Source organism: Onychomys torridus, chromosome 2, assembly GCF_903995425.1.
Source record: "Onychomys torridus chromosome 2, mOncTor1.1, whole genome shotgun sequence".
In the NCBI taxonomy this organism is placed as follows: Eukaryota; Metazoa; Chordata; class Mammalia; order Rodentia; family Cricetidae; genus Onychomys; species Onychomys torridus.
The window spans coordinates 109630769-109658524 of NC_050444.1; positions in this window are offsets into that span (position 1 = coordinate 109630769).

Genomic DNA, 27756 nt, shown 5'->3' on the forward strand with positions numbered 1-27756 from the left:
TTACACAGGGACACATGCTCAGCCTGGAAGGAGGGGACTGGACCTACCTGTACTGAATTCACCAGGTTTAAATGAGTCCTCAGGGGTGTCTTGGTCCTTGAGGACATGGGAATGGAGGGGAGGGGCTGGGGGGAAGGTGGGGGTGGGTGCTGGAGGGGGGAGGACAGGGGAACCCATGGCGGATGTATGACATTAAAACACATAATAATAAAAAAGAAAAAAAGAAAAAGAAAAAAAAAGACTCAAAAGTGATTTTCCAGTTCTTTTTAGATACTAATGCAATGTACTAAAAAAAATAAGTAAATAAGTTAAGAAGTGCAGAATACATTTAGTCCTCTGTTTTATATAAATAAATAAATAAATATTAATAAGATAAAACCAGATCATCAGACTTGGCAGTCACCTTACTTGTCCCAAGATGTCAAGTTATTGTGTTAAGAGAAGGCATTCCTCATAACTGCAAACAAAAGGTCAAGTTCACACTAAGCAATTATTAAGACAAAAATGCTAAATTCAGAAATTATCTTTAAAAATGTTTTGGAAAATCAATTTTAAATTTTTACTTTTGTGAATGGACATTGCTCTTTTAAGGTCTATTTTTGGAGTTGAAGATCAGGTAGCATGCTATACTACTGAATAATCAACATTCAATTGTCTCACCCTGTGCCACAGCTATTAGGTCACACCTGTGTAGAGTTAAGTTAATGTTAAATTTTTATTGAAGTAACCAGTCCACACATCTGAGAAAATGGCACACACATTACTGTTTTCATGTTCTGACACCTAAACTCCAATTTTGTGATTTATCTTGGATGTAAAGTACAGAATTTATTGTAATTAATAACTCAGTTGTTCATAATATATATAGAAAACCTTATAGGTGCATACAAAGTTTTATATATATATGTTTTTATTATTCTGTGAATATGCTGTTTCTAACTATATTGCTCTGTTTCTAGGTGGTCATATTTATTTGCAATTTGTACAGACTGATTGTGATCTCCATCCGTTTCTATAGGAAGATCCATGACACTTGAAGACTATAGCACAGTAACTATAAAGACTAGAAAAATATAATTCTGCCCTTGTGTGTGAAAACTAATTAGGCTTTTCTGCATATCTTCAAAATATAATACATATCTTCCAATGCCCCAATTAAGAACTTCCTTTTTAGGAGATCAATGTTGAAATGTTTTTGAAGTTAATGTAGAAATGTTAAAAATTACAAAAAAAAAATATGAGACACTTTATAACATGTGGAAACATAAAGAAACTACTTTCTATAAATTAAAAACATTGGGAGCACATTAGCTTAGATAATCCTAGTTATTTCTAGGCCATAGCAATTTCTTTTTTCCCCCAAATAATACTTTTATTAATTATTTGGGAATTTCATACAATGCATCTCATCACCCTTGTTTTCTGTTCCTTCCAGGTCCACCCTTCCACCCTTGTGCCCCCCCCCCATACACACAAAAAACAACAACACCAAGTCCAATTTGTGTTGCCTATATGCTCATTGGTGCATGGTCAAACTCCCAATACTAAGTCCCTTACAGAAAACTTAAGTTCTTTGCCGTGCCTCCTGCCAGAAACTATCAAATGTGAAGAGCTATGCTTCAGAATATCACAATTAGGACTCTTTTCAGGAGCTTCCTATTTGGATTTTTTTTCATGGGGAGAGTTGTCACAAAAGCCTTAAATGTCTCTCATTCTCACTGATGAGTGTGAATTCATTTATATTGCTGCAAAAGAAGCTCCCTTGCCAATAGCAGTCGGTGGTAGCAGGGATCATAGACTTCCGCATGGTTTCCAGTGGCAGCTTGGATCATAAACATCATTCAGGTCCCTGGCAGCAGCCCAGACCATAGACATCAACATGGTCTCCATTGACCATAGAAGCACTGACCTTAGAAGTCTTACAAGGAGACTTAATCCAGAAGTCATTAAACATTCTTCATATCAAATATCTTATTGTTGCTCAGAGTAAGGGTGATCACCTAGTGGGCAACATATCTGGGGGTAAGAAGTGCATGAGCTTCATGCTGCTGTATATTGCTCTTACTTTGGTACCTATACTTTCATACCCCAGGTGTGGCCATCCTGTGGCCAGTGCTGTGCCCTGTGCTTTCCTCCTCTCAGAAGAACTAGGAACAGTATGAGTGACACTGGCCTAGCAGGCAGTAACAGGGCAAAGTAGGCCTGGTGTTCACCCAAGCCTTCTGGTGGTCTGAGGACTGGCCCTACTAGGCAAGGACATCCTCCTTTGTCTACTTAGGCCATGCTTCCTTATCTGTCGCTACCACCTGTGTCTCTAGTTATGTTTCTCTCTGCCATGTACTGCTCAGTCAGTTCCATCATCTTTTTTTTCCAGTTCCATGAAAACACTTTTTAAAAGCATCTTCCCATAAGACCTGCCTGTTTTGTTATCATTGTTCCAGAGATACTGTGTGCTCTGGGGGCTCATCCTCTGCTGCTGGGTCTCCCCATGAAGCCATGGTGCACCTCTGAGGCTCCTTGGAGTGGCCCATGGCCCTACAGGTGCTGGCAGCTGCTGCCATCTTAAATCAAGAGTCTTTTATAGCCATTTATAACAAAATCATAATATCATTGTCTCTACTAAAATAAATCAATCCTTCACAACTTTTGTTAGAGAAATAACAAGGTAATTTGGCTTTGACTTACTTACATTTAACTTCCTACATTACGTGCAGATTAATATCATTGATATATTTAGATCATTTAATGACACAATACAAGCAACTTTCAATAAGAAACAAAAACAAAAATAATTAGAATGTATCCTTAAAACTATTCCTAGAGACTTAATTTGGGAGAAGGGCTATAAATCCATATTTCTGTCAATAATATAATCCTTTGTAGACTACATTTCTTCACTGTCTCTGCTCCTAATGACCTCACTCTCCCCTCTCCCTGAAGCATCATCTTCATCCTAACATTCCTACTAGAAACAAAACCCAGCACTTTCTTTTCATGAATAATCTGTAGCTGATTTTTCCTGTGTCCTGCCCGATCCACAGCCACTCAGACCCAAGTAAACACACAGAGGCTCATGTTAATTAAAACTGCTCAGCCATTGGCTCAGGCTTACAACTGACTAGTTCTTACACTTAAACTCAGCCCACTTCTGTTAATCTATATGTTGCCATAGGTTCCATGACTTTACCTGTATGCCAGTGCATGCTGTTCCCTGGATGGCAGGCTGAAGTCTCTTGACTCAGCCTTCCTGTTCCCAGAATTCTCCTCATCTGTTTACCCAAAATATACTTTCTGCCTAGCTACTGACCAATTATCATTTTATTTATCAACCAATCAGAGCAACATATATTCACAGCATACAAAACATCCCACAGCACCCCCATTTTATATCTAATCAAAAAGGAAGGCTTTAACTTTAACTTAGTAAAATTACATGTAACAAAACAGTAATCAAGCAAGAATTATAGTTAAAATATCTAGTTTATTTGTATTTAGCAAAATTAAAGAACGTATTCTATCTATCCTATATTTTTGAGTCTAAAGTTTTATACCTAATTTATCCTTTATCATAACCAAGGAAAATTATAACTATCTAGTTTTCACCTACATCAAAGACCCCAAAAGGATATAATATTATCAAAGTAATCAAGAAGAACATTGTAAACAACTTCCAAAAATCTAGAATGACAGAGACAGCTGGCTACTGGATAGTCATCCAAAGTTCCTCTGTAATGTTGGGGCATCCATCTTCAGCACACATGTCTAGAGTCTTGTCCTGTAGACAAGACATGTCTGGCAGTTTCTGTTACAAAGCAGAAACCTGAAGAACCATCTCACCTTGTAAATTTCAGTGGTCACCTTCCTATGGGTCCTGCATGTCCAGTTGATACAACATTTTGTCAAGCAGTCCAGGCAAGAAAAGTTTCTTGGTTAAATGGCTATTTTTGTCAAGAAGAAGATAAACTCCTTATGGAGCGTCTTTGATGCCCATCTTTTTCTTTGAAATAAATCAGGAACAGATGTGTCTCACTGTCTAGAAAGTCTGTTTTTTCAATCATTTTAAATGACATATTCTGTAGGTCTTTGAAGTGTTTGAAGATTGCCTACCTAATTGAAATATATCTATGTATGCCTAGTAAACTTAACTAACATGACTATAAGTTTGACTATCATAGATGATTAATTATTATCTGTATTTCTTAATGATGCATTACAATTTTAAATATTGTATAAACATAATACCTTAAATAAGATATATATGACAAAATCAACTCTAAATTTGTATCAATAAAACATTTAAACAAGTTGCTCTTTAAAAGTAGGTTTATTAATCTACCCTTTTATCCTAGTACTGTCTTTTCATGAATCATGTTTTTTTGCCTTTTAAAGGATTATGGCCAGACTGTAGCAAATACTGTGATAGAAAAAAGTTATCTTTCTGTAGTGTCCATTTTTTCAAGCAAAGTCAGACATAACTATTTAACAGAACCTAAAGGCATTTTAGACTTTGTTGACTAACTGATTTTTAAACACGGATTTTGCCATCAGATACCCACATATATATGTGCATTTATGCACATATATAAAAATAAAAAACAATAAAAATAAATCTTTAAAAAAATATCTGATGAAGAACTCCCCAGCCCCAGTGTTCTGTATAGCTAGCATCTTCTTAGTATTTGTTTAATGCATCCAGAGTGTTAGAAACCTGAGGATAAATTATGTTACTATTTACAGTAGGGAAATGTCCAACTACAAAATAGGAGAAGCTGTTCAACAAATCACTACAGGAGTTATTGTCTTGCACAGGTAATAGTCATGCCTTAGTGTTCTTCTTATATTTTCTAGATCCTATATAAGTATGTATGAATAATATATGTAGCAAATTTGTGAAGAATTCTGATTGAAGAATTTTAAGCATCATATACCCTAAGGGATTATATAGAGATACCTTGACAGAGGTCAAAAAGAGAACTGTCCCCTTGTTTATTATTTTATTTATTGTGAGTTTAATTTTCCTAAGGCCATCACAGAGAAACATGCTGACACTAAGCAAATGGTATTCCTTTGAGACTTTTGTAAGTCACTCAGTCTCAGCATTTGAGGGTCCGCTTAAGAAACTCACTATTGGCCTCCATCTGGGCTGTGACATTTTCCTTAGTTGCCATCTTGCTGGTTCCTGTCAGCTCTTTGATATTAGTGGGTCACAAAGTTCATTTCATCAAAAAGTCAAGACTTTTACATATCTGTATATTACTTCAGCGTTACAAATGGTGCTTGAGATTTAAAACTATTTCTGCTCCAGAATATTATATCTCTTCTTTTTTCAATAAAATAAATTTATTCTAACAAAATTACTTTATTTAGTAGTGCTTTGGTGCTAGATTTTTGCCCTAATATTTGAGAAAGAGGTATAATATACAGAAAACTAGTGAAAGCTTTGTCAAAGACATCTACAAAATTATGTCTCTTCCACCTACACAAATAATATACAAAGCTATAAAATATTCCAATGTGGAAATTCCCTGGAATTTCTTAATGCACTGCAAAACAAACAAGGCAAAAGAAAGCTTTATATATAAATAATGTTCAAACATTCTAGCATGTATGATATCTTTTTAACTATAGTGCAACTTTGTGTGTGTGTGTGTGTGTGTGTGTGTGTGTGTGTGTGTGTGTGTGTATTCAAAGGATTGTTTCAGAAACACATGGAAGAAACAGAAGCACATATTTAAGTTATACTTGATGACAAAGATAAGCAAGCCTCTGTGACAGTTCATCCTGCTCCATAGAAGCAACACTTCAATCATCAGACTCTGTTTGACCTTATGGAAGCTCCATATTGAGATCAAGGACAAATTCATCTGCCATTTTATGAAGCAGCATATCCACTTGGTTCTCTTCAATTGGACTCCTGGAGCTTGGCCTGGTGCATGGTTATGGATCTCTGCCTCCTCTGCTTCCTTCAGTTATTGAATGAAGGCTTTATGAAAACAGTATTCACCAATCTGATTACCAGGGTAAGCCAGTTCAGGCACCCTCAACACTGTTGCTAGTAGTCCAATCTGGGATCATCCTTATAGATTTCTGGGAATTTCCCTAGCACCAGTTTTCTCTCTATCCCTATAATGTCTCCCTCTATCAAGATATCTTATTCATTGATCTCCCACTCCATCTCTCCCCAGTTTGACCATCCTGTTCCCTCATGTTCTCATCCCCCCATCCCTTCTACCATTCCCCTCATACCCAGGTTACTCATGGGGATATCCTCTGTTTCCCCTTCACAAGGTGATCCATGCATTCATTCCTCTTAGGGTTCTTCTTCCCTGGCTTCTCTGGAGCTGTGAGTTGTAGTGTGATTATCCTTTGCTTTACATCTGGTATCCACTTATGAGTGAGTACACACCATGTTTTTCTTTCTGAATCTGTGTTACCTCACTCAGGATGATATTTTCTAGATCCATACATTTGTCTGCAATGTGATATCATTTTTATAGCTGAATAATATGCCATTGTGCATATGCGCCATATTTTCTTTATCCATTCCTCAGTTGAGGAGCATCTAGGTTGCTTCCAGGTTCTAGCTATTACAAATAATGCTGCTATGAATATAATTGAGCAAGTGTCTTTGTGGTATGCTTGATAATTCCTTGAAAGCATGCCCAAGAGTGGTATCATTGGGTCTTGAGGTAGATTAATTCCCAATTTTCTGAGAGATCACCATACTGATTTGCAGAGTGGCTGTGCGAGTTTGCACTCTCACCAACAGTGGAGGAGTATTCCCTTTGTTCCACATCCTTTCCAACATAATACATTGGTATTTTTTATCTTAGCCATTCTAACAGGTGTATCTCAGAGTCATTTTGATTTGCATTTCCCTGATGACTAAGGATGTTGAGTAATTCCTTAAATTTTTTTCAGCCACTTGTGATTCTTCTGTTGAGAATTCTATGTTTAGATCTGTAGCACATTTTTAAATTGGATTGTTTGATATTTTGGTGTCTAGTTTCATGAGTTCTTTATATATTTTGAAGATCAGTCCTCGTCAGATGTGGGGTTGGTAAAGAACTTTTTACATTCTGTAGACTGTTGTTTTGTCTTATTTATTATGTACTTTGCCTTACAGAAGCTTCTCAGATTCAAGAGATCCCATTTATTAATTGTTGCTCTCAGTGTCTGTGCTACTAGTTTTATAGTTAGGAAGCGGCCTCTTGAGCCAATGCTCTGAATGGACCAAGATCTCTGATTGGACCAGGAGTGGCTCCCTGAGACACAGACACCATTTGCACTAGAGGAAGAGATGACTAGATGTCAGTGCAATATATTCAACAATATAAAGAGCAATGTGGCAACACCAGAACCTAGTGGCTCTGCATCAGCAAGACCTGAACATCCCAACATAGAAGAAGCAGAATAAAATGTCCTTAAAATTGACTTTAAGAAGATGATAGAGGTTTTTAAAGAGGAAATAAAATCACCTTAAAGAAATTGAGGGAAAGACAAATCAGAAACAGGAAGAAATCAATAAATCCCTTAAATAAAGCCAAGAAAAAGTAATTAAACAGGTGAAGGAAACAGTTCATGACCTGAAAATTGAAATACAAACAATGAAGAAGACACAAACAGAGGCTATGGTGGAAACAGAAAATCTGAGCAAATGAACAAGAACAATAGACACAAGCATAACCAACAGAATCCAAAAGATAAAAGAGAGAGTCTCTGGTGTGGAGGCTGCAATAGAGGAAGTGGACTCATCTGTCAAAGAAAATGCTAGAGCCAAAAAGTCATAAAACAAAATGTCCTGGAAATCTGGGAAACAATGAAAAAGCCAAACCTAAGAGTAATAGCGATAGAAGAAGAAGAATACCAATTCAAAAAACACAGGAAATATTTTAATAAAACCACAAACAACTTTTCCACCCTGAACAACAAAATCCTATGAAGATACAAGAAGGTTACAGAACACCGACTAGACTGGACCCAAAGAAGGAGTCCCCTCGCCACATAATAATCAAACCATTAAACATACAGAATAAGAAAAAAATATTAAAAGCTACAAAGGAAAAAAGCTAAGTAACATATAAAGGCAGACCCATCAGAATAACACTTGACTTCTCAATGGAAACTCTGAAAATCAGAAGGTGCTAGACAGATGTTAAGCAGACACCAAGAGGGCATAGAACCCAGCCCAGACTATGATTCCAGAAAACCTCTCAATCACAATAGAAGGAGTAAACAAGATATTAAGGGAGAGAACCAGATTTCAGCAATAACTATCTACAAACCCAGCCCTACAGAAAGAACTAGAAGAAAAAAAACCCAACCCAAGGAAGTTAGATGCACTGATAAAACACTGGCATTAGATAATCCCACAACAACAAATCCTAAAAAAGGGAAACGCACAACATTACCACCGAAAAATAACAGGAATTAACAATCACTGGTCATTAATGTACATGAATATCAGTGGACTCAATTTGCCTCTAAGAAGACACAGGCTAAGAGAATGGATATGAAAACAGAATATATACTACTACTGCATACAAAAAATATACCTCAACCCAAAAGACAGACACTACCTCTGAGTAAGGGCTTGGAAAAATGTTTCCAGTCAAATTGATGCAAGCTGGTGTAGCTATCCTAATATCTAACAAAATATACTTCAAATTAAAATTAATCAAAAGAGTTCTAGAAGCACACTACATATTCATCAAAGGAAGAATCTATCAAGATGAAGTCTCAATCCTGAACATTTATGCCCTAAATACAAGCGCACCAACATATATATATATAAAAAAAAAAAAAACCTACTAAAGCTTATATTGCACTTCAAACCCCACACACTAATAGTGTGATTCTTCAACTCCCGACTCTCACCAATAGACAGGCTGCCAGATGGAAAATTAACAGAGAAATAAGAGAACTAACAGAGGTTATGACTTAAATGGACTTAATAAACATCCACAAAACATTTCACCCAAACACAAGAGAATATACCTTGTTCTCAGCACCCCATGGAACCTTCTCTAAAATTGACCACATACTCAGTCACAAAGCAAATCTCAACAGATACAAAAAATTGGAATAACATCCTGCATTTTGTTGGATCACCATGGCTTAAAGTTAGAATTCAACAACAACAATAACTACTACAGAAAGCCTACAAACTCATAAGAACTGAATAATGGTCAACCAAATTACCAGTGGGGCAAGGAAGAACTAAAGAAATTAAAGACTTCCTAGAATTCAATGAAATTTAATGTACAACATACAAAAACTTATGGGATGCTATGAAAGCAGTACTAAGAGGAAAGTTTATAGCACCAAATGCCCACACAAAGAAAATAGAGAAATCTCACACTAGAGCCTTAACAGCAACCTGGAAGCTCTAGAACAAAAGAAGCAAACTCAGCCATGAGGTATAGATACCAGGAAATACTCAAGTTGAGGGCTGGCATTAGATAATCCCACACCAACAAATTCTAAAAAAAATCAAAAAACAGAAACAAAGAGAACAGTACAAAGAATCAATGAAACAAAGTGTTGGTTCTTCAAGAAAATCAACAAGATATACAAACCCTTTTCTGAACTAACTAAAAGGCAGAGAATATTCAAATCAACAAAATCAGAAACAAAATGGGAGACATAACATCTTACAATGAAGAAATCCAAAGAATTATCAGGTTGCACTTCAAAAAACCTGTACTCCATAAAATTGGAAAATATAAAAGAAATGGACAATTTTCTGGATAGGTATCACATACCCAAATTAAATCCATACCAGATGAACAATTTAAATAGACCTATAACTTTCATGGAAATAGAAGCAATCATTAAAAGTCTCCCAACCAAAAAAAGCCTAGGGCCTGATTGCTTCAGTGCAGAATTCTACCAGGATTTCAAAGAAGAGCTAATACCAATACTCCTCAAATTGTTCCACACAATCAAAACTCCTATTAGGCTACAGTTATCCTGATACTCAAACTGCACAATGATGCAACAAAGAAAGAAAATTACAGGCCAATCTCCCTTGTGAAAATTGATGCAAAATTACTCACTAAAATACTGGCAAACTCAATCTAAGAATACATTAAAAAAAATTCATCCATCAGAATCAAGTATGCTTCAACCCAGAGATGCAGGGAGGGTTCAACATGTGAAAATCTGTCAGTGTAATCCATCATATAAACAAACTGAAAGACATAATCATCTCATTAGATGCTCAAAAAACATCATTTCTGTATATACAGCACACTAATAAAAAATGTCAACAAGCAATGCAATTCATAGTAGCAATAAAATTAAATATTTATAATTTAATTACTGAAATGTAGTGAGTTTTTATAAAACAGCAATAAACTACTATAGGAAATTCTGGCCTTTAAGACCACTGATTTTTTAATTTTTAATTTTGTTCACTCTTTTTTTTTTTTGTTTTGTTTTGTTTTTTTCGAGACAGGGTTTCTCTGTGTAGCTTTGTGCCTTTCCTGGAACTTGCTTTGGAGACCAGGCTGGCCTTGAACTCACAGAGATCCTCCTGCCTCTGCCTCCTGAGTGCTGGGATTAAAGTCATACACCACCAAGCCCAGCTTGTTCATTCATTTTTAAGTCATATTTTATGCCAAGACTCTACCTGATAAATAAACATAAAAAAGTAAAATGTACAAAGATATCCACTGAGAACCATTTAAGCACTGATGAAAGAAATTGAAGAAGATATAACTTAATAGAAAGATATACTATGTTCATGGATTGAAAGATTTAATATTAAAATTCTTTACTACTTGCTCTAGTTTCATTCTGTAGCTGTGGTAAAAATCATGACCAAAAACAACTTAGGGATAAAGGGTTTAGTTCTGTTTACAGGTTACATTGAATCACTGAGCGAGTCAGGACAGGGGCTTCAGCAGGAATCTGAAGCAGAGTCCACAGAAGATTGACATAATTGTTGGTTCATGCTGAGCTATGTAGCCCAGTAACACTTGCCAGGAAAATTATGCCACCCATAGTGGGCTGGCTTCTCCTACATAAATTAACAATCAAGGTATTTCCCAACAGACATGCCTGCAGGCCAGTCTCCAGTCTCATTTAGACAATTTTTCTTTTGGAACTCACTTCACAACTAACTAGAATGTGTCAAGTTACAGCTAAGTAGGATGATAAGCAAAGCACTCTATAGATTCAATGAAATTCTTTTCAAATTTGTAAGGACAACTTTTCACAAAAGTGTTTTTAAAAGTATAAAATATATAATCAAGCAAACAAAAGCTAAATACATATGTAAGCTGAACTAACCAAAAAATTTATGGTACACTTACTGACTCAAAAATAAAGGACATAGGTAATGTATTCATTGGTATGGTATTGACAAACAACAAACAAACAAAGCATAGATTAGGGAGACCAAAATCTAAACATTTGCATAAGAAAGTATGTAAGATATACATATTTTTAAAAAGATTGATTTCCTGTTCCACTACGTATACATAAATAAAAAATGTAACATCATGTTACATCCTATTACATATTTTCTTGTCAAGTAAAATATTTTATACAATCAAATGCATATTATACAGCTTTATTATATAGTTATTGCTGTCTCCAATATAAATAATGAGTATATTCTATAATTGTTAGTGGTTACAAGTCTATAAATCAACCTATAAATATCCATTAATGAAGCTGGAAAATAGTAATATTAACATACTGTTTTATGTTTTGTTTTGTTTTGCTTTTTTATTCTCTCCTGAACAATTAGCTCCTGAGATGCAAGCAAAGCATCATGTATTGTACCTGGAACTTCAGCACTCAGAATGCCATGACAGGAGGATTACAGCAAATTTTACCCCAACCTGGGTTACATGGCAACATCAAGACCAGCCTGAGGGTCCTGCCTCATGAAAACCAGAAGCAAAAAAGTAAAACAAACAAACAGAAAAAAAAAATCAAATACAAATCCTCCAATTGTGACTGTGGGTTTTCTTGATTCTTTTGTTATTTGAGAAACTTTTCTTGTAAAAGTGATATTAGGGATAATCACAGTAATGATATTTGTGTCACATTTGTTTAATAGTAAATGTATATGAGTGGTGTATTTGTGGAATGTATGCATAATATATCCTCACAGTACAAGGTTCATAGATGAGTCATTGCCAATCCTGGCTACTTATATCCAACTTCAGGAATCAAATTCACTCCTTATGCTTTTCAATCAAACACTTGACCTGTTGAGCTATCTTGTTAGCCAATGCTTCTCCAATACACTTCATACTTTGAATTTTAGATACTAAATGTTTGTATTAGTTACTCATAACTAAATTTCATACCTCTGCATGTGTATTGGACACTATTATCCCATCTTTTTATCTGAGACTATATTTGTCTACAAGTTTAATGACTTTTACTCATTGGTAACATGGAGTTTATTATTTACATTTAGTTCTGAAATATCTGCCTTTTATTTAAGGAATGTAGCACCATTATGTTTAATATAATTACTGATGTTATTACTTTAAATTAATTTATCTTGTATTCATTTTAAATTGAATTCATTACATTTTTACTTTTGTTCCAAATTTCCTGGAATTATTTCAATTTGTTATTGATTGTGTGTGTGTGTGTGTGTGTGTGTGTGTGTGTGTGTGTGTGTGTGTGTGTTTGTGTGTATGCCTTAGTTTTACCCTTTTAAATAATTTTAAAAATTCATCTATTTATTTTACATCCTGGCCATAGCCTCCCCCTATTCTCTGCTCTCAATCCTTTTTTCTGCATCTGACTCCATCAGTGGCTGGATGATGCCATTCTGATGATAATTAAGCCTGGAACCAGTCTGGTCACAGGATACAGCCAGTTCAAGCCCCTTATCCACTATTGCTAGAAGTCTACACTGTGGTCCTTCCCATAGTCTCCTGGGAGACCCTCGAGCCAGGCTTCAACAAGACCCTGCAATGCCCCTGCAGCAAGCCCCCTAAGCACTCATCCCCTCCATGCTCCCCAACTTGATTGCTCATGTTCCAATCCCCACTTGTCCTCAGTCCACTCAAGATAGTTTTACTCTTTTATCATTAAATCTTTTTCATATCAAAATCTGTTATGTGAAATATATTTCCACAGGAACAAACTTAATTACTTGTTCTATCACAGAGATGTTTTAGATAGAAAGAGAACATTAGTATAATTGGCTTTCAGGTATCCTATAATCAGGATTCAACTTAAAATTTTTACTTTTTAAATTTTCTGAGTCCACCGGGCATTCATTAAAAGTCAGATGAATTCCATAGTTCAGGATCACATCACCCTTTACTAAATAAAGTATAATTGCTTCTTCACTAGATTGTATGTCTGTTCTTTCATCACAAGTCCCTTAATTTTATATTACACTTGTAGATACTAAGTTCTGGCTATAATTAAATAGAAACTTGTGTGTGGGCTTTGAAAAGGTCAAATAACTTTAAAGCTTCTGTGTCATCTGACATCTCAGCACTCAGGAAGCAGAGGCAGTTCAAGGCCAGCCTGGTCTACAGAATGAGTATCAGGACAGCCAGGGCAACACAAGGAAACTCTGTCTCAAAAAAAAAGCCTCTGTGTCAAGTACCTGTGGATGTACTGTGAATTAAAACAATATAGCAGTGAGTGATTGTAAGCCTAATATAATTGTTTCAAAAGTATGCATATCTAAGTTGTTTTTGCATAAGTAACATCAGCCTAAAGTTAATAAAACATACACACACCAAGCACTATTACAGGGGCATCTTGAAATTTAATAGGAAATCAGGGAGCAAATTAAATAGAAATCATTACGAATGTGTTATATAAAATGTGTCATTGGGAGGAGCTTTAATTGTGGGCAAAGAAAATATATAAAGTTCAATTCTTTTAGAAACTATACATATTGAGGTTTCATGATATCCAGTAGCTTATCAGTCATACCTGAGGACCACAAAAAAGGTAAATGATGAATAAAGTGACAGTTATTAATTTAAAGAAGACATTTAAAAACTTCTTCTAGTGTGTACAAGAGATTATGGGACAGGGTTACACATAATATCAATAAATAAAGGCTCTTAAGGTTGATACTTTGTCAGAAGAGGTTGTTGACCAGCGAAAATAGTTCTCAATGTTGTTCTTATATATTCAGATCTCTGATTTGTTTCATTTTATAATTTGCATAGAGTTAGCATGAAAATGGTTTAGGGCAAAGGACATACAAATGAACATATGTTGGTGAATGGACGAGTTCCTCACTAGCTCAGTGAGGAACATTTACTTATTTCAAGTCACTATAGGTAAGGTGTAAAGTCTGTTAATGTGGAGACCCCCTTTCAGGTAGCCACAGCTGCTGTGAGGTTGTGATTTTGTCGCCTATTTCATATCCAAAGGTCAGTATTTCAAAGCCTTTCTTCTTGTCTTCCTGCTCTTGTACTCTTTCTGCCTTCATTTCCACAACGATCCTTGAGCCTCAGAATGGGTGACATAAAGATGACCTCTTTAGGACTGAGAACTCAAATATTGTTTTTTCTTAGCCCTTTGGTATCCACAAATCTCTGAATTCATAGAACTCTTCATTATTAAAACATACTTTGGGGGTGGGGATTTAGCTCAGCGATAGAGTGTTTGCCTAGCAAGCGCAAAGCCCTGGGTTGGGTCCTCAGCTCAAAAACAAAACAAAACAGAACAACCCTCCCCCCCCCAAAAAAAACAACAAAACAAAACCAAAACCAAAAACAAAAACAAAAACATGCTTCTGTGAATAAATCCAGAATTTGCATTTGACTATAAGTGTAAACATCAATATTGGGAAGGTTACCATGATAATTTAGCTGGACAATAGTAGAGGCCCACTGGACCCTAACCTTCCTGCTGAAGTATGGTCTACTGATGAGTTCCTGGGGAGGAACAGTTGCTGTCAACACCTCTTTACTCACTGATGTACTCACCAGAATCCAATGGGTAGTTTAAAATACACAAGCACAAAGATGACTAAATACAAATGTCTCTAAATAAATAAATAAACAGAATTGAGTGTTTGGAAGGAATTATAGAAAAGATGGAAGTAAGTGAGGGTGTGCATGAGTTTACATGGGATGGGTACTATAGTAGTCAGAATATATTTTTATACATGTACAAAATGGTAAGAAACATGTTCAACTAAAAAGGAAAGATCTAAGGATTCTTTTACTATGTAGAAATGAAATTGAAATTCTCAATGGAAGCTATTCTACACTAGGACTATTGAGTAACTTAAATTCATTTCATTGGACCTACATAAATGCCTTAATTGAAGTCTGGTAGGAAAAATGTTTAAATATTTGAAAGCATCTTGATTGGCATGACATTTTCACAGAGGTTATTTTTAATTTAAGTGGTTTGTCACAGGATTTGAGCAAGACAGAAAATTGTTTCCTTCAAAAATATTTTATGCCTATTATGCTAAATATAGAAATTAAATGGTGATATTAGCAAATCTATTTTAATATGAATTAATTTACAGTGTCTTTAACATAAAATTTCAAATTAAATTCAAGTATATTTATTTTCTTACTGAATAGGTCCTCTCTGTGATAGGCTGACATTTAAAACTTTCAGTTATGTTATCATATGTATTTACTAATACAATATTACTTTTGGGTTGAGTCAATTATAAATTGGATATTGATTAAGAAATAGAACTTGATATTTACAGGTAAAGTAGAAATAACCTTTTTAACTCAACATGTCTTGATGCACATGAGTCTTCTTAGAATCATTGTGCATTGATAAAAATATTACAATGACACAGATTCATATCTGCTCAATGATTTTTCATTTCTTAGGAGGAATTTGTGATGGTATGTCTTATAAGTTCCCTCACATTTTCTGTCATGTCAAAATTTCTATCTTCAAAACCAGTTCTAATTCACCTCTTCATAAGTTTGTCTTGAAATTCCCTGGAAAAATTAAGCATCAGTTCCTTGGTACTTTCTCATATACACCCACTGCAAACATTGTCGTCAATAACTTAACAGATAGAAATTTCAATAAGTCCTTAAATCATTTGGAGTAGTACAGATATGTTTACTATTGTCAATTCTTCTAATTCATGACCACATCTTTTTCCATCTTGAGCTCAAGCTTGTCAACATTTGGCAGCCGTTTAGCAAGAACAACTGTCATCCATTTTGTTAAGCCTATTGCTATGGTTTATTTATGATTAGCAAGATGAATGGAATTGTTCTCTAAAATTTTTTGCAGACAATTCATTGTTAGAAGACAGACATGAGACTGTTGTTTATATACTGATTTTTGGCCTGGAATTGTTTAGTGTATTGATTATAAAAGATTTTTATGTGTTTTTGTCATTAGAAGCATGCAATGTACAAAGACAAATTTCTTTTGTCTGAATCTTCAGGTTACTTTTTATTAATGAAGATAACAAGTTGGCTTTTAGTTTCTTATCCCTGGAATTTTTTTTCAGAAATAAAAAATCTAGAGTTCTAAAATTCATATGAAACCACAATAAATTCTAGGTAAAGGTGCCCGAGAGGGGCGGGGAAACTAAATCTAAGCTGACTTGGGAAATCCTTTTTGTGGATTGAGTATGAAATGTTCTTCTCAAGGCTTCTATGTCCAAGGTTTGGACTGCAGCTTGTTATGCCATTGAGAAATGGCTGTACCCTAAAAGTTTTGTTTCCATCAGTGGATCATTCTCTCATGCTGATATTGCCGAGTGGTGGAACATAGAAGAGAGGCCATAGGTCACTGACTATGTGACTTAATGCACATATTTTGTCCTCACACTCCCCACCCTCCTTGAGTCCCTACCTCTTAGCTATCATGGGATTAGAGGCTTTCCTGTGCTCTAACCTACTACCATAATGCTTATTTTTTCTTATTTCCAACCCAAATCTGGGGTCACCTGATCACAGATTAAAACTCTGAAACAACATGATAAAATAGGTTGTTCTTTAAGTTTATTTTCTCAGGTATTTTGTCACAGTGACAAACAGGCTAGAAAAGTTATCAATTGATCTTCCTCAGAATTTGGCCATATTTTCTATCAATCTCCTTTTCTACTTCAGAGTCACAGTTATTAGTAATCCTTATACTATCTTGAAAATCCTAACAGAACACTAGCAAATGTTTAAACAATTGTGAGTTAGCCACTGCTATAATTCTTTTTTTTTTCTTAAGAAAAAAAATTTAATTCATTTTATATACCAATCACAAATCCCCCTCTTCCCTTCTCTGGCCCCTCCTGCCTCCTCACCCCAAACCCACTCTCCCTTACCCCCTCCCACAATAAGGTTAAGTCCTCCAATGGGGAGTTAGCAGAGCCTGGTAAATCCAGTAGAGGCAGGTCCAAACCCCTCACCCTGCCTCAAGGCTCTGTGAGGTGTCCCCCCATAGATAGTGGGTCCCAAAAAGCTATCTCATACACTGGGGATGGATCCTGATCCTACTACCAGGGGGACCCTTAAGCAGATCAAGTTACACAACTGTCTCATTTTTGCACTAGTTTGATTTAGTTGTCTCTGTACATTTTCCCATAATGATCTTGAATCTCTTTGCTCACAGAATCCCTCTTCTCTATCTTTGACTGGACTCCTGGAGCTCAGCCTGGTGTTTGGCTGTGGATCTCTGCATCTGCTTCTATTGGTTACTCAAGAAAAGCTCTATGATGACAGTTAGGGTATTCATCGATCTGATGACTGGGGTAAGCTAGCTCAGGTACCCTCTCCACTAATTGCTAGTAGTCTACGCTGTTGTCATCCTTGTGGATTACTGGGAACTTCCCTAGCACCCAGTTTCTCCCTATTCCCATGATGGTCTCCCTCTATCATGGTATCTCTTCCATTGCTCTCCCACTCCATCCGTGTTCAGCTTGACCATCCCCTACCCTCCATTGCTCACCCCTCATCCCCAGTTTACTCATGGAGAGCTCATTTCTTTCCCCTTCCCAGGTTGATCCATGCATCTCTCATTGGGTCCTCCTTGTTACCTAGATTCTCTGGAGCTGTGGTTTGTAGTCTGATTATCCTTTGCTTTATATCTAGTATCCACTTATGAGTGAGTACATATCATATTAATTCTTCTTAAATCAAAGATGATTATGAGCTGTCCTTATTATGGATAATGCATTCAGATTATTTTGCTTTTAGGAATTCCTCATCTTGTTACATTTTATCTCAGAAAAAATTACACAATTACATTATATCTCAAATTTTTCTCTATCAAAGTTAAAAACATTAAGTAATGCAATCTCTCTGTTATATTAACCTTCTGTTCAGAAAGTTTCAATGCCTTTATTAAAGATAACATGGCATCATTGTGTTTTCAGTAGCTTTTGAATGCAGTCATTCTATTACTAGCCTCTCCAGTAATATACTATTGTTCAATTCCTGTGATAAGAATAAAAAAGGGAGATAAGGAGTTAGTGGATTATGCTTCCACTATTCGACTCAATATATGATGATTAGAAAGTGTTTGAAATTTATTTATCATTTCTTGGCCACTGGATAAAATGTATGGATATAGAAAGTGAAATTTGGGAAACAGCAATCCTTACTTATTGGCACTAAAAGGAAAAAAAAACCTATAATTGGCCTTGACAAAAAGAAACAATACACACTGGCAGACCAGTTTTGGAATATGAGGGACTAACAAAAAATCTACAAAGAACAAGAAATTCAAACCTGTTAGGACTCAACACCTTTCTCTGCTCTGGTAGACACAGATGTTAAGTGCTAGCATAATGAAAAATTTCTGAATATGTTTTAATAATAGTATTTATATATTAATGTAACAGAGGTAAACTGAACACATTCATCTCACTTGGATTTGTCTGATTTTGTGTGTGTGTTCTCAGTCATCAGTACTACCGCTCCTTTTCTGTACTTGCTCTCAAAAAAATAAAAACAAAAAAACGAAACAAACAACAAAACTGTTATTTTTTTCCCTAATCAGGTTAGCCTTAGATCTTTTGTTCAACATTTACACTTTGTTACAAGTAGGGAGAAGATTACTTTCCCATGGCAGGGTTTATAGCAACCTCCCTCCTTTGTGTTTTATTAGGAATAGCAAACATCATTTGGTGTCATGGTGTCACCAGGAGTTTAGATTTCCTTTGCAAGCATTTGCTAATGAACCAACATGGTATGCAGTTTTCAAGTATAACTTAAATCTCTAATAAAATTAAATCCTTTCTTTGACTACCATTACGAGTATTTAAAGAAGGCCATAATGTAATCATTCTTACACCATATTTAAGCTAACCTAACTACCTATAATTTCATAAAATATTCATATACTTTTAATTAAACATATACTCATAGTATATACATTTAAGTGTGTTTTAAAATTTTATTATATTTTTATGAATATTGGAAATACAGATTTTGATGTCTGTAGTAAACAAGATTTTAGCAAATTATTTTTTATATTTTCTTTATTAAGAAAATTTTTATTCATTTTACATACCAAGCCCAGATCTCTCTCTCATCCCTCCTCCCATTCACCTCTAGCCCTTCCACCTCCAGACCACTCCCACCCACTCCCCATCTCTTCCTTCAAAAAGGTAAGGCCTCCCATGGGGAGTCAGCAAAACCTGGTACATTCAGTTGAGGCAGGTCCAAGCCCCTCCTCCCTGCATCAAGACTGTGCAAAGTGTTCCACCATAGGCACTGGGCTACAAAAAGCCAGCTCATGCACCAGGGATAGATCCTGATCCCACTGCCAGAGGCCCCTTAAAGAAGTCAAGCTATAATTCTCATGAAGAAGGCCTAGTCCAGTCCCATGGAGACTCCACAGCTATTGGTCTAAAGTTCATGTGTTCCCACTAGCTTGGTTCAGTTATCTATGTAGATTTCCCCATCAAGATCTCGATGTCCTTAGCTCATAGAATCCCTCTTCCCTCTCTTTGACTGGATTCTAGGCCTGGTGCTTGGCTGTGGATCTCTGCATCTGCTTCCATCAGTTACTAAATGAGGGCTCTATGATGACAGTTAGGCTATTCACCAATCTGATTACTGGGGTAGGCCAGTTCAGGCACCCTCTCCACTATTACTAGTAGTCTAAGCTGCTGTCATCCTTGTGGATTTCTGGGAACTTCCTTAGCACCCAGGTTCTCCCTATTCTCATGATGTCTCCTTCTATCAAGATGTCTCTTTCATCACCTTTTACCTATGAAGGGCAACAAAGGACAATAGCAATAACCTGTAGTGTTTGGGAGTCTCTTGAGCAACACTTACTAACTACCCAAAGTAGTGAAGTCATAGGATCTTGGAGGAGAACCTACAGCCACCATTTTTCTAAATCACCATATTCCCTAACTTCATTATAAATAGCTGCCCTTGCATCCACAGATAAGTGTAGTCCATGCCCTTCATCAAGTAAACTTCTCTTTTCAACAGACAAAGACCATTACAGAAAAGTAAACAATCAAGATACAGTGTTATGGAGCTCAGCACCAAAGGACACATCTGTAATAAAACTCATTCACCTAAGTCTCAGGTATTATTTCAGAAGAGGAGACAGAAAAGTTGTAAGAACCAAAAGACATGTAGTTTGTTAAGATTTTATCTCCTAGGAATGTCAGGAGCTATACCTATGAAGTTTCACTAGTAAGACATTCTAAACATGAACTGAACAAGATATTAATAGACATACTAACATGGACAAAGGAAAGCCCAGGATGCCTCAACATTACATGAAGAACTATAGGCAACCAAGGAACACCAAGAACTTGAGAAATAACCTCCCCCTAAGCATACCTAGCAGGTACCAATATCACATAATCATCTCTGAAAACATACATACAGTAACATTATATTCACTGTGTATGTTACACTTCCATATTTACAAATATACATATACATCTATGTATAAAGATGCCATGAATTTTAGAGAAAGCATAGAGGCTTATATAGAAGTTTTCAAATGGAAGAAAGAAACAGAGAAAACTATGTAGTTATATTAAAATCTCAAAAAAAAAATCAGAAAAAATAAAATGGAGGAAAGCCAGAATATATACATTTGAATAGTATCCCTCAAGGTGCATATTTCATCACATTTCAGTTCTTCTCTCTTAGACATTTTAAATTTGGACATTTTATACTTACTTTTAGTAAAAGGATACACATTTTCAAGGAAATACAGTTATGTAGAAATTTATCCAAAACCAATTAGCAAGCAAGATAAAAGCAAGAATATGCATGATGTTTGTCATATAATAAGATTAATATTTGGTAATGCATGGCCTTCATCATCAATTTTCCTTCTCCACCAAGCAGCTATCCTTTCCAATCAATCATTAGACCATTCTGCCTGTGAGGAACCGCTCATCTCTGTAGCAAAATTTGGCAAGTCAAGAAAGACTGCATGTCTACTAGTTCTGTCCATATATCCAACACTTAGTGCTCATTGTTTTCCATCATTTTATTCTATCTCTATTATCATTTACTAATGTACAGGGATTGGGCTTATTTCTCAACATACCTTTTGGTTTTAGTTTTGACAAAAACAAAATTTTTCACACTATCCTATTACTGTAATCACCACTTCCCACTCCTTTTGTATTAGTATTCTTTGAGACATTCTGCTATTCTGACAGGCTTTTCCTCTATATCATTTTCTTTCATTTGCTTATTTACTTACTTACTTACTTACTTACTTACTTGTTTGTTTGTTTGTTTTGGTTTTTTGAGACAGGGTTTCTTTGTACAGCTTTGTGCCTTTGCTGGAACTCACTCTGTAGGCCAAGATGGCCTCAAAATCACAGAGAACTGCCTGCCTCTGCCTCCCAAGTGCTAGGATTAAAGGCATGCACCACCACCACCCAGTATCCTCTGCACCATTTTCACATGCATTTCTTTATACAGAATTTATTATAACTGTTTACATTCCAATCTCTAATCTTATATTCATAAATGTATTTCCCTGCTTAGTAGTACTCCATTGTGTATATGTATCATATTTTCTTTATCCATTCTTCAGTTGAAGGGCATCTAGGTTGTTTCCAGGTTCTGGCTATTACAAACAATGCTGATATAAACATAGCTGAGCAAATGCCCTTGTGGTATGATTGAGCATTCCTTGGGTATATTTCCAAGAGTGCTACAGCTAGGTTTTGGGGGAGATGGATTCCCAATTTTCTAAGGAAGTGCCATATTGATTTCCAAAGTAGCTGTACAAGCTTGCATTCCCACTAGCAGTGGAGGAGAGTTCCCCTTGCTCCACATCTTCTCCAGCATAAGCTGTCTTCTGTATTTTTGATCTTAGCCATTCTGGCAGGTGTAAGGTGGTATCTCAGAGTTGTTTTGATTTGCATTTCCCAGATAATTAGGGATGTTGACCAATTCCTTAAATGTCTTTCAGCAATAGAACTTCCTCTGTTGAGAATTCTCTGTTTAGTTCTATAGCCCATTTCTTAATTGGACTGACTCCAACTTTAAGGTATTTTATAATTTTTTGACATTCTTTGATAATTTCCTATCATTCCAAGCACTATGTTTTTCCACGTACAAATGATATATATGGTAAGTGTCTTAAAAGAAGGGTTAGGATGAACAATGAAAGTTTTTTATTTGGCATGCTTACATTTCCTTATTGATCATTCTCAATAACTAGTAGATGATTTTCTTAAACAATAGCTATGACTTTTGTTGGGAAAACAAAATCACAATTTTAGGTAATGTGAGTATGGTGTTTTCAGCAAGAGAATAACATGGATTTGTGAATAGCATTTGATTATCAGCAACTAGATTCTAGTTAACTTATTTGAATCCCCTGTAATAATTAAATTTTGTATCCCTTGGTTATAACATAAAGAGTTTAGATTAGTTGAAAGAAATTGTCTTTATCAATCTCAGTATTTTTAAAATTAAGGCTAATTATATCTGCATATTGATGTGCTGTGAAATTTAAAGGTATGCATTATATAGTGTGCTGTTATATTTTATTTGATTTACATTTTGAATTAATCATTCTAAAAAATTTTGAAGACTCAAAATTGCATCATAATTAAGGTAATTGTTAGTAAAAGGTAAGTATACTATTTAATCTATTCTGAAAAAAAAGATATAAAATTATAAAATAAAAGGTAGATTGTTGAATTCACTCTGAAAAGAAAAAAGAGAAGATATAGATTTGATATAAATAAAAAGGTAGATTATTGAATCTACTTTTAAAAGCAACTACTAGTTTTAAATACTTTACATTGGATTGGATTTTTGCATATTGTATACAAATTATATATATATTTTGCTACAAATTTGATATTGATTTATATTGATATGATAAGATAAAATGGTAGATTGTTGAATCTACTTTTAGAAAGCAACTACCAGTTTTAAATATTTTACATTGGATTGGATTTTTATATATTGTATACAAATTATATATTGATACAAATTTCAGATTGATTTTGTTAGAAATGCTGTTCATATATTTCTAATCTTATTCAGGATGCTCTACCTATACAGTACATTTAACAGTGTAATGAAATTTTCTAATCCTTGAGAGTTATTATTAACACCTATAAGAATATGAAGAAATGAAAGTTAGTAGTTAGACATTATAATCAAACTTGTATACATATTAGGTATGTTTTCAATGTCAAGCAGAGATATATTTTAGATAGAAAGTTTATCTTCAAACCCTTCAGAGAGCTACAGAATATGGCATTTAAGATCTTTTAATAATATAGATATTTTTTTTCTTTTTTGTGACCGTGAGACATGTCTGCTCCAGGCAAAACCAGTCTACTTCAGAGAAAATATGGGCATGGAGTTAACTTTCACTGAGGCAAAATTTAGCCACTGGGCAAGAAAGTGCCCTCACATTGACTTCTGACAGTATGCTGTTCAAAATGGGCAGGCAGGATACACACACACACACACACACATACACACACACACACACATATACACACACACACACACTCACACACACACATACACACACACACACACACACATACACACACACACACACACACACACACACACACACACACTCACACACACACAAAAGGACTGCTGATCTTTACCAAGACAAGTATGGTGGCAGCTTTGGCAACAGGCATCCTCTGAGGCCAGGACAATATGACACCATCGCTGAAGTGGCTTTGCAATCAGGAACATGTATAGTGTCCCTTGCTTTGAAGGCAGCTGAACAGGCAGTGGACCGATGGCTCCTGTTGTGCAGTGGAACAGTAGCTGGAACAGTTATTCATGGAGGAGTAACTAGGTTGATGGAGTCTGGCCTCTCAATGGTAGACTGCATTTATTATAGGAGATGAAGCCACCCACAAGCCAAGAAGGAAGCTAAATTCCAAAAACACCAGCAATTCCCAGAATTTAAATCATGAATCATGACAGGACACTGGTGGAATTCAAGTTTTTCTGGTACATGGAATATTTGCACCAAATATGGGGTCAAGCTGTAGGCCTTGCATAACCCTATTTCACAAATGATTCTGTCAGATATGCTAAGCCTGTAGGCTGAAGATGATGCCCCAATGTTGCAGAGAAACCTTGGGTGGGTGTCTAGGCAGCTGTTTCTGTCATAACTCACACTATTTGGAAGTCACTTGTTTGCACTTCTTATTTTACTGGGTTATATTATTTCCTTCTCAGATCTCTGAGGGAGTTGGAGATTACATACTTGTAGTTACAGTTTTCCTTGTTAAGAAATTTCAGAAAAGAAACTCACTAGGAGGTGTAAAGTGTATATAATTGAAAGACATCATAAGACAGTTTTCTGTTGATAATATAAGTTAGGATAGAAAGTGAATTGGTACATTATAGATTCACACTGATAATGGACTATTTTCACTGAATTTGTCAAATGCAAATGGACTAGGCATTCTTGATGTTCCTATTGCTTGCATGTATTGTATATAGTTATTGTACTTATTGTGTATTATATATAGTTATTGTACTTGTATGTAGTTCTTCATATATTAGTTATAACTTTTTGATTTTTTATTTTAGACAAAAAATGAGAAATGTGGTGATATTTTATTTGTACTCTAATAAGTAAAGTTTGCTTGGAGATCAGAGGAAATAGCTAGGCATTATATTAAACAGGGGTCAGACAATGATAGCATATGCCTTTAATCCTATTACTTGGCAGGCAGGGATCTCTCTGCATCTCTGTGAATTCAAGGCTACACAGGGAAGAGAGCCAGGAGTTATGGCATACACCTTAAATTCCAACACTGGTCCACTATGGAGGTCTGTAGGTCTGTACAGACAGACAGGAAGTAACAGAGGTGGGCAAGAAGAGAAAGTGATGTAGCTGGACACAGAGAGTAAATAAGATGGCAGAACAATAAGGCATACAGGCATGGATAGACAGGAAGTATCTTGTCTTTGGAAGCTGTGGAGTTGGTGATGTGAAGTTAGCTGTGGCTTTCCCTGTTTCCCTGATCTCTCAGGTTTTTGCTCCAATATCTGGCTCCATGTTTTTTATTTAGTAAGATCATTAAGAAATTCATCTACAAGTAAACTCCTACACACTGAATCAATGTCTCAATTCTGTTTTGTATTGTCTATCGGAATCTAATCAGAAAGGAATCTTTCTGGTTATCAACATGCTCATCTCTGTAATGGGAATGTTATGATTTGAATCTGAAGTATTCCCCACAGCTTTACATTTTAAAGATTTTGTGGACAGCTGATGGCCTTTTAGAACTGAGTGAATCATAAAGCCTCTGACTTAATTATAGAGTCATAATTCAAATGTCTAACTAGGAAATGATGGAAACATTTTGAGGAATCAGATTGGTGTCCCTGAGACCTTTACTTGGGAGCTAGTGTCCCCTGGATCATTCATTTCTGTTTTTACTTCTTAGCTGAGTTTTATGGCAGCCTCCCTGTTCCAGAAATGTGTATTTTCTTGAAAATATCTGTTTCCATAATTTAAAATAGTATTTCCCCTCCCAAAATTATTTCAAAATTTCAAATTACACTTGGATAGTTTGGATTTTCACCTTTTAATATACAAACTTCTCTGAGGATATTTTCAAATATTTTGGCTTTTTAGCAATGATTCATAAAGTTAACAACGTTCTGATACATACTTTTGAACAGCATTTGAAAGTCATTAGGATTTATTCACCTGAGATTGCAAATTGAACATTGTTCACCTTCCAAAATTACCATAGTCACCTTTTTTTTATTATATTTGCCATCTTTCAATAATATCAAAGCTTGTTGTTTGGCTTTTGCAAATAGAATCACCAAAGGTTAAGGAAATCCATTCTGAAATATATTAAAATGGGAGATAAGAGGTTCTGTCTTTCAGCATAGTGATTATTTGTTCATAGCCTGTGTATTTAATCTTTTCTGTTCTCTAGATATCTACAAAAGCTATACATATATATGTCTAATTAAAACACAATGCTTCCCCAAGTTAGGTTTATTTGACCAGGGATTTGCTTCCTTTGATTAGCCCTAGGTAATAATAACTTCATTTTTTTCTCTGCATATCTTCTGGCATTTTTTTGGCTTAACTAATTGAAATAGCATTCCCAAGTTGTCTTCTAGAGGATCTGCCAAGTTAATGGTTAGTTGCTTTTAAAATCTCCACAGTGTGTCCTTTGTAGAATATTGTATGAGTGTTGACAGAAAACTTTCTGAACATCCTTAAGTAATGGTCTTTTTAAATGAAAGTAATAATTTATCTAATATTGAGATATTCAACTTTGACTGAAGCACTTGAAATTAATAGACGATGAAAATTTAAGTTTTATATTCAAGTCATTAAATTATGGATGTGAATGTGTCTTTTGTAAACAGAGCTTTGAGTAATTTGTCCTTCTGTGTGTATCAAGATATTACAGCAACATCAGTAATGACCATATGAAGGGAAGAAGGAAGCAACAATTGGGAAGTTTCTTTTTCCTTTTTTTTTAATGTTAATAAATGGGGCTCTGCTCTAGAATTTGATGTAATTTTTCATTTTGGAAGCTTTCTGGAACAGAATAATCTTGCAATAAGTAGTACTCTGAAAGCAGTGATTGAGTATGTTTCTTTCATGGATTTGTGACTTTATATCCAAGTTAATTCTGGTCTTAACAGTTGGCAAAATAAGGACATATTGTTCAAGAGACTGGATCCCTATATTTATTTAATGTCTCTAAAGCACCTCAATAACTCTTGACACTTTGAATAAAACAGTAGTTTCTAATTAGAAAAAAAAAATCATTTTGAAGGAGTAGTCCAAATTGCTAAAATCATGATATTATTAGTGGAATAAAGACTTTTGATAAAAAGCAAAACACTCCTCCCTCTGTCTTCCTGATCTTAGATTCTTGTGGTTAGAGTCATCGAATAGGGTAGCCAGCATGCTCCTTTCTCTTCTGTATTTATTTTTTAATCATTTTACATGACAAAGAAATTGTCATTAGTACTAGGATGTGGAGACAGGATAATAGTTTTCTACTTTTATAGGAAATGTCTCTAGAGCTTTGCCTGTGGGAGATCAAAGTGCTGTCAAAACATTCTATTCTGTAGAATTAATGTTTTAAATGTATTAGACTACTTCCATTTATAGAACTCTCTTGTGACTTGCAAGGAGTGATATTCAGATCCCAAGAAGTGGATTGATGAAATCTTTCCATAATTTAATGATACAAATCGAGCAATTCAAGGTAGTCATACTTTCTCAAAGTCACATGAAAATAATTTAGATTTCAGGTGAACAAAACATTTTGTTGGTCTTTCTTTGCATACCTTGACTCTTCATGAAGTTCTAAAATACTAGATATCAAAAATG